The sequence below is a fragment of the Symphodus melops genome, assembly GCF_947650265.1.
Source record: "Symphodus melops genome assembly, chromosome: 9".
Lineage (NCBI taxonomy): Eukaryota > Metazoa > Chordata > Actinopteri > Labriformes > Labridae > Symphodus > Symphodus melops.
This window is the reverse complement of record NC_136699.1, coordinates 25,017,904-25,025,988: the sequence shown is the minus strand read 5'-3', so window position 1 is coordinate 25,025,988 and position 8,085 is coordinate 25,017,904. Positions and strand designations below refer to the sequence as shown.

The 8,085-nt window shown below is 44.7% G+C and overlaps 1 long non-coding RNA gene across 1 annotated transcript in view; it reads right to left on the bottom strand.

Moving 5' to 3' along the window:
* Positions 1-3,112: 3,112 nt before the first annotated feature.
* Positions 3,113-8,085, bottom strand: part of LOC306829634 — a 13,543-nt gene continuing 8,570 nt past the window's right edge. The window contains exons 2-3 of the long non-coding RNA XR_013779882.1: positions 3,413-3,532; positions 3,113-3,291 (exon numbers count right to left, since the gene is read on the bottom strand). This is a non-coding gene — a long non-coding RNA (uncharacterized lncRNA). The remainder of the gene's footprint in view (positions 3,292-3,412; positions 3,533-8,085) is intronic.

Sequence of the window (8,085 nt, the reverse complement as noted above, 5' to 3'; positions counted from 1 at the left end):
AATGTGACAGTTTTTCATAATATCCTCTTTGTAGATATTCCTGAAGACTTTTTTTTTGGCCGACTGAAATGCTTACCTCAGCTCCAACAGCTGACTGAGATCTAGTACAGCACATCCATGATCTCCCCGGAGGCTGACAGACTCTCTGTAGCTCTCGTTGTCTTTTAAACTAGGCTGCCACTGCTGTCTCCAGATGGATAGAAACACTGGCAGTGCTGTGGGAGACAAGTTTTTTTTCTATCTGAAGTTATATTAGTCCATTAACAGGCCACAAAACCTGTTTACATGAGGTCCTTTCAAAACAGGAGACATGTTCTACATCTTTCATTGAGCGCTTGAAAGAGAAAGTGACACTTGGATAGATAAGCTGATCCACAGTAATCACCGGCTTTTAGATTCTTATCATTTTGAGTTACATCTGGCCCAAGCTGTTACTTTACACATTTTTTTTTTTTTTTTTTAAACAGAAGGGAGACAAGCTGCATCACAAATCCAAGACCTCGTCGCTCTTCTGACATCAATGACATTAGACCAGAGACTGTCACGTGTAGTCGTGAAAGGCTTTCATGCTGAAGGCCCCTCTTCACTTTGCTTTGCAGAGGACGCTGCTCTTTGTCTGATCCACGCAGCTTATCAGCAAACCCACGTCTGAGTTTTGTTTCCTGATTGAGCTTTTAATACAGTTCAACTCACCTGCTTATTGAGAGGTTACATGACCTGCAGGTTAATCCTTTTATAATGAAATGCTGTTATAATGTTTTAACAGAGAGGTCCCAACAGAAGCTGGCTGTAATGGATGTCGAAGCAATCAGCCTGACGATTACATTTACATCGACGAGGGCAGCATGAGCGCCGTCAGGGGCGTGTGGGCGGTTCTAACGAGCACATCCACGGTACATGATGACAGCAGAGGAACGACCGCATGAAGAAAAAAAAAGTATTTTCATGTTCATGCTTTTTATTTTCTTTATTTTAGAGACAGGACAGTGGATAGAGTCACACATGATGGATGAGAGAGACAGTGGGGAATGACATGCAGGAAAGGAGCCACAGGTCGGATTCAAACCCGGGCCTCCTGCTTGCAGGACGATTGCGTCCATAAATTTGGCACATGCACTGAACTCTGTGCTAGCCATAAGCATGCTTCTGAAGTAAAAATCCAAAGACTTCATAAATGTTTGTATCTCATTCGTCTTGCTATTTCGGGTCCTCGTGGATCAGTCTCTCTGTACTCTTCCATCAGTGCGCACATTTAACATCAGACGTACTTTCACACCTCCCACTGAGCTCAAAGAAACAATTTACTTCAGTTTTAAAGGGAACATATTATGAAAAATCCACTTTTACAGAGTTTTTATAATTTATTTGGTAACCTGAACGTCTCTCCCCCCCCCCCTTAAAGAGACACACACCAAAACGGAGCGTTCTGAGAGAGCTGGTTTCTACAGTGTCACAAACCTCCTCTGCTGCTTGATTCATGTGATATTGTGACCAAAGCTCAGAAACACAGATGTTTCATTTAGAGCACAGGGGGCAGCTGTTTGAACGGAGGGACAATGTGTCCTCTTCTCAAACCCTTTAAGAAGAGGGAAGGACGGGGGAGAGACGGGTTGCATTATTTCTGCGTGAGTGAAAAATGAAGAATGGGTGCACAGAGATGCGGATGGATAGATTTGAAAGGGTTAAAAACAGAAAAGGGCCAGTAATGGAAGAAGGTGATAGCAGCAGAGAAGATGTCTGTGCTCTCCACCTGAGAGAGTAATCGATTTCAGGCTCCCAGGCTCTTGGCCGCCTCAGTCTGGATGAGTGGCACTGAAATGACTTCATAGCACACTGTCAGTCGCACAAGAGCAGCAAAGAGAGAGAGGAGAGAAAATGAACTATTAAAAAAAACAACACCAGAGGGTTTAAAAAAAAAGAAGAAAGGTTGAAAGAAAATGACATGATGGAGAAGTTTGGTGCAAGGAGACGTCTCATTTACAAAGTGTGAAGGAGAGAAAAGCATTTATAGGAGGACTAATTGTTCCTGAAAGTTGCCTAATAAAGCATCTCAAAGTCAATTAATAAGCAATCTCATTAGCACTGCGACATATTTACTCAAAGCCTGCCAACAAGCCGCATTTGGCAGGAATATTACCTTTTATGCGACAAAAACAGATTGTTTTCAAAGCACAGATCCTAACGGCTCCGCTCTGCACGCCATATTTACCTGTCGTCTGTGACAGCTTTTCACCCCAACGGGTTTGATTCACTCTTGGCTTTTTACATGACGACTGATTAGATCTTGGAGTGAGACCAAGGAAGCGAGGAGGCTCTTCTTTGTGGAACAATAAAAGGGCTTTATTGGCTATGTAGTCAGCGTCTACTCCTGCATGTCAAAGCGTCTGTCAATGTGTCCTTATGAGTAAATATGCATCTATTATGACAACGTTCACGTGATCCCAGTCTACATAAAAACATATCACATCACGCTATTACGGGTTTCTTAAAGGAGCAATATGGAAGTCTGACACCTGGTGTTTAAAGTTGGTACTCCCGTCCCCTCCTCTCCAGAGTGGATGTGCACGCAGCTTGTCCCAGACACTGAACGTTTCAGTGTTCAGTCTTGAAGCTAGCTGTCGACCGCGTGGCGTCCAAAGAAGCCGGCGCTTTAGTCCTCTGTGTCCTCGCCTCCAGTTTTTGTGTCTTTTAATCATGCGTCTCCGTTTTAATCGTCCCCTCTTTTCTCACTCAGATGTCAAATTAGCTGGATGTCTTTCTGTGGATTGCTTTGATTAGTTAGCCCTCCAGAGTCTGCGACAAGAGCGATGTCCCTAGCAACCGTCCACTCTCTTAGTTACGGTTCATTCTTCTGAACAAAGCGGCTCGGTTGAAGGAATATCACACTGTGGCTATTGAACTCAACAGTGTAATAACGTTGTTTAGGAGTTACTGTTAAGTTAAACACTCGGTTTAAGGTCAAGTGAAGTCGCAGTGGCTGAGACGTAAGTGTGCTCAACACATACTCTATCAAATATGGTAAATCACTCAAATTAGTCCCTCTGATATCATGTGCTGCCTTCTTCTTCATCGGTTTATTTGACAGGACATTCAGGTGATGCATTATAAAATGTTACTAAGTCCACATGGGATGGACTGCTGGGCGATGAATGGGTCAAATAAAACCAGGACTTTCATGGACGCCACCAGGACGTGATTAAGAACAGGACCGTGTGGCTTCTGAGCCAGCTAAACTTGTCCGAAATACACCTCACAAGGAGCGCTGTAAGCACTTCCAGATGAAGTCGAGACCTGCTTTTGCACAAAGGGAAACGACTGATATGACAGACTTAAAGTTCAAGAGTTCGATGCAATGTTTGAAGCAAATCAGTCTAAGCTCCGTACGAGCACATTAAGGCAAACGTGTTTTTACCTCGTCCAAATGATCCGACTTGAAGGCGTCCTTCAGGCTGCACCACTCTGCCTCCCTCTCTCTCTCTCTTTGGAACAGAATTAATTTCACAGATGGGCCAACGTGTTCAGACAATCTCACCTTGAATGCATCAATGAAAAACATTTTTTTTTTGTTGAATAATTTCATAAACTAAAAAATTTTTCCCCTCTCCATTCTTGCAGATAATCACGATTTCTTAAGTAGGTCCATAAAGTAATGCAGGTATTCAACTAAGGTTATGTGTTAATACCAACCCATATCTTCCTCACATGCACACAGCTTCTACTCCTCAGTAATCAATCCAGTATAAAAGCTTCTTCTTTCCAACTACATGGTTCACCTTGAAGAAAGACTTTCACTCGGACTGATGACTTTTTTTGTCAAATTGAAACCCTGTTTGTTTCCTGACCTGCAAGCCGTGCTGTCATTCCTGACCACTGCTTCTGTCTCTGAGCTCCTTGTTCCTCCGTCTGCTTCTCCTCAAGGCTTTTTGGCTTTCCCCCACATCAGCTCTTACACTGGAAGTTTGTCCTGTCTTAATCTGAAGATTTCTGCCACTCAAAGACTCTCGCTGTCTGACACTGTGTGAATCTCTGGATTGTACCTGCTGCTTCCCCGACCTGCCCTCCACGGATTTCCCTGCTAAAATACTTCAACAGTTTCTTCAGAGACTATATTAAACTCTGCCGTTGGCTTCCTGTTTCCTATACCTTCTGAAGTTATCAGTAAAGATTAAGATCCTGGATTGTTGTGTCTCCTGAGTGCTGCATGTGCGTCCAAACACCGACTGGGAGACACTAATACTGTTAACCCTGATCCACGGCTATATGCTGGAATAACTTCATTTTAACTAATGCGGCAAATTACTGACAGGTGCTGAGCTAAGCAGAATTTGAGGGAACATTAAAACAAAGATTGCATTATGGGATCAAGACAGTGAAGTTGTCAGTGTCTTTTACAGCAGTTATGAATTGAATTTGCATTTCAATCATTACCAGGGGACAACAGTTTGGCAGCGACACACAAATACACGACTCTCAGTTTAGCATGCAGTCTGTGCGCATATAACAGGAGGTTTTTGGTGGCATTGCATCCCGTCATAAAAAGAAAATAAAAGTGGAGTCACTGTTAAAGTGTTCTGTCCTCACTGAGCGACTGGACTTTTGACCCGACGACAACTTTTTAAAAGATTTCTATCAGCTCCAACTCCAACTGATTTATTTTTTTAGTTGATAAAAAACTCAACGGTGTCATTTTATGTTTTTTTTTTTATTTCATTTTGTCTGTTATGTTATTTTTTATTGATTTATTTTTTGTATTGGCTTGTCGCTTTCTTTTCCATTGTGTTGGTTTTATTGCCCTGTTTATTTGTCTTTTTGCGATGGTTGTCTGTTTTGTTTTGGATGGAGATTGATCTCCCGTTATCAATCAATCTTTATTTATATAGCGTCAATTCATAACAGGCGTTATCTCGAGACACTTTACAAAAGCAGGTAAAGGACCTTACTGTTTGTCTGTTAACATTAACAAAAGAGCAGGTCACAAGACCATGCTCATCGTTATGTTTACAAAAAGCAGGTATTACTTACTTATGGCTATATTACAAGAGCCCAGCTTAATCCGTCATAGCGTGGCAAGAAAAAAACTTCCTTTTAACAGGCAGAAATCTTCAGCAGACCCGGGCTCATGACGGAACAACCATTTGCTAAACTGTGCTGGGCTTGAAAATGGGATGGGGGAGATGGGACAAGATGCAGAAAGAAGAATAGGATGGGATAGGGTGTGGGGGGGGGGGGGGGCGGTCTGGGCAGGCCATCCGCGGGGGGGGGGCCAAGGGGGGGGGGGGGTGTTGTTTGGGCAGGCCATCCTCACCAACAGTCCCAAGGAACCTAAGAGAGCTCAATAGGAGAGGTTAGAATACAAAGATAGTGACAAGCTACTGCTTGTCACTATAGACATATCTTATTACTGTAAGATAAGAAAGCTGGGAGAGAGAGAGGGAGAGAGAGATAAGAGATCCTGGTGCCAGTTCCCCCGGTAGTCTAGGCCTATAGCAGCATAACTATGAGCTGGTCCTAAGCCAGCCCTAACTATAAGATTTGCACTGTTGCACTGTCCTCCTCTACGCCTTATCTTGGATGCCTGTGTTCTGTTGTGGCCACATTGATGTGTATTTTGTGTTGTTTTTATTTAACAAAAAAAATCAATAAAAAACAGTTGAAATAAAAAACTCAATGGTGTTGTTGTCCCAGTGGTTTGAGCTTATCAGTGTCCACTCCTCCTCTGAGCTCGAGGCCGATTCCAGCAATGTCGAGGACGAGACCACTGAGGTTCCTCTCATCCAATTTCCAACTGGATTAAATCCCACGATGGGAAAGGACTTTCACGCTCTCTCATGACACACACACACACACACACACACACACACACACACACACACACACACACACACACACACACACACACACACACACACACACACACACACACACACACACACACACACACACACACACACACACACACACACACACACACACACACACACACACACACACACACACACACACAGAGTGAGCTGGCTGCACATGCAAAGAGCGCCCAAGCAGTTGGGGGTTAGGTGCCTTGCTCAAGGGCAGTACTCAGGAAGTGACCTAGCCCAGCTACCAGCTTAGCTCCCGTATTTTGGACCCAGCTACCAGCTTAGCTCCCGTATTCTGGATCCCGACCCAAGTCCCGACAAACGGCGCCCCCTTTCCGCAGGATGTTGACAATACAACAAAGACGTGTGATGTCACCGTGCGAGTTCTTCTGCTCGGTGCTGTGACGTTACCGACTGACCTGACTGGATTGAACGGCTCCTCAGGAAGACGAAGTGATCCCAGTAAAGCTTGGAGACATCAGTCTGACAAGCAGGTCACAATAATGATTCATCAACGCAGAGAACCGTCTCATCTGGTCTGCTGACAGCATTGGTCCAGGCTTTGATTTCATGTCAGACCACTGGGTCCAAGCAGGTTTACAATGACGGGACATTCATGATCAGATTTGGGAAATTCCATTCATGCATCCATTTTTCTTCTGCTAATCCGAGGTCAGGTCGCGGTGGTATCAAGCGTTTTCCAGCTCCTCCTGGGGGACTCTGATGTGAAAATCCCTCCAGTGAACTGTGGGTCTAGTCCAACGCGTCCTCTCAGTTGAGCGTGCCAGAAAACAGAAGCATCTTACTCAGACGCCCAAACCAACTCAAGTGAGTCCTCGAGCAGCAGCTCTACTCCGAGCTCCTCCCCCGGTCTCCAAGATGGTGCAGCCGTGTCCAGACGCCGTCCGGGTTGCTCCGCTGAGCCCGTGTGTGTTTTATTCTTTATTTTATTTTTGTGAACTTTTTCACATCAGCTCTTTCAGCTAAGTTAACTTATGACCTTTTGGACATAAAGAGACGGGTCACAGACACTGCTGAGCCCAGACGACCTCCGGAGAAAACACATTTTAACTGCTTGTATCCGTGATGTTATTCTTTCGGTCACTAGCCAAAGCTCATTACAGTTCATTTTTTAAAAACAACAAAAATCATCTTTTAATGTTAATAAACCACATCCTGTGCAATTATTCTGTTCTTGTTGGACAGATAAAATATCAATGCTTTTTTCAGAGAAATTCATTTGAACCACTTTTGAAAGTCAGTGGACTCCTGTCTCCTGTGGCAGCTGTGAAACTCTGAGGTCTGCTCCTGCACAGCAGAGAGGGATGTGTTCATGACAGCTCTTCACACCTGCACATGCTGCACTGCCCCGTCTGTCCGAGTTACCAGCCTTACCTGGAAATAAAAGGCAGCTTAAAGTCACGGTTCACTGACGAGGGCAGGCAATATGGAATTTCAAGATGCAGCCGCATGGGATAGGAAGCAGAGATTAATACTGTCTGGTTAAAAGCCAGCTCAACAAGGCTGTCAGGGTGAAGATCAGTGTGCCAACAATGACTCAGGCTCAGCATGGATGGCTGGCAGCCAACACAATCACAGCCTACGAGGAAAGAGCCTTCTCAGAATCCCCCTCCGTCCTGCAGACACGTCAACAACCCACCATGTCAGATACTTTTATCGGCCGTTTGGAAGGGGAACCACCCTGAATGTTAAAGATGCTCAGTGCAATAAATGAGCCTGAATAATTCAAAGGCAACGACTTAAAACATGACTTCATAGAGCTGTGACTGTTTGTTTCACGATGGCTCTCTTGCATTGTGAAACAAACACAGGATTCAATGCAGCAAACAGAAAGATCTGTACAGTCACATTTGTTCATGTGGAGGAAGCTGACAAGTCGCCACTGTTGTTTTGCAGGACTTAATGATTGGGCTTTACTCGAGTACGCGAGCCATGAAAGAAAACATGATCGTTGTGGCACATATGTGGCGCCACCTCTGCCAAGTGAGACAAACCAATGGCGGCAGCATCGAGAGGGTCTCGAGTGTAGAGCGATGATTCAACCTCATTGGACTTTAAGAGTAGCGGAAGCTTCACTTCGCTGACCGATTCCAGTCAGAGGTGAACGGGACGCAGGACGAGGAGTTCCCAACAAATATGGTGAAGAACGTCCGGTCACGATGAGAAGAACTGAAGAAGACAGTGGACGAGGTGTGTGCATGTGAACCGT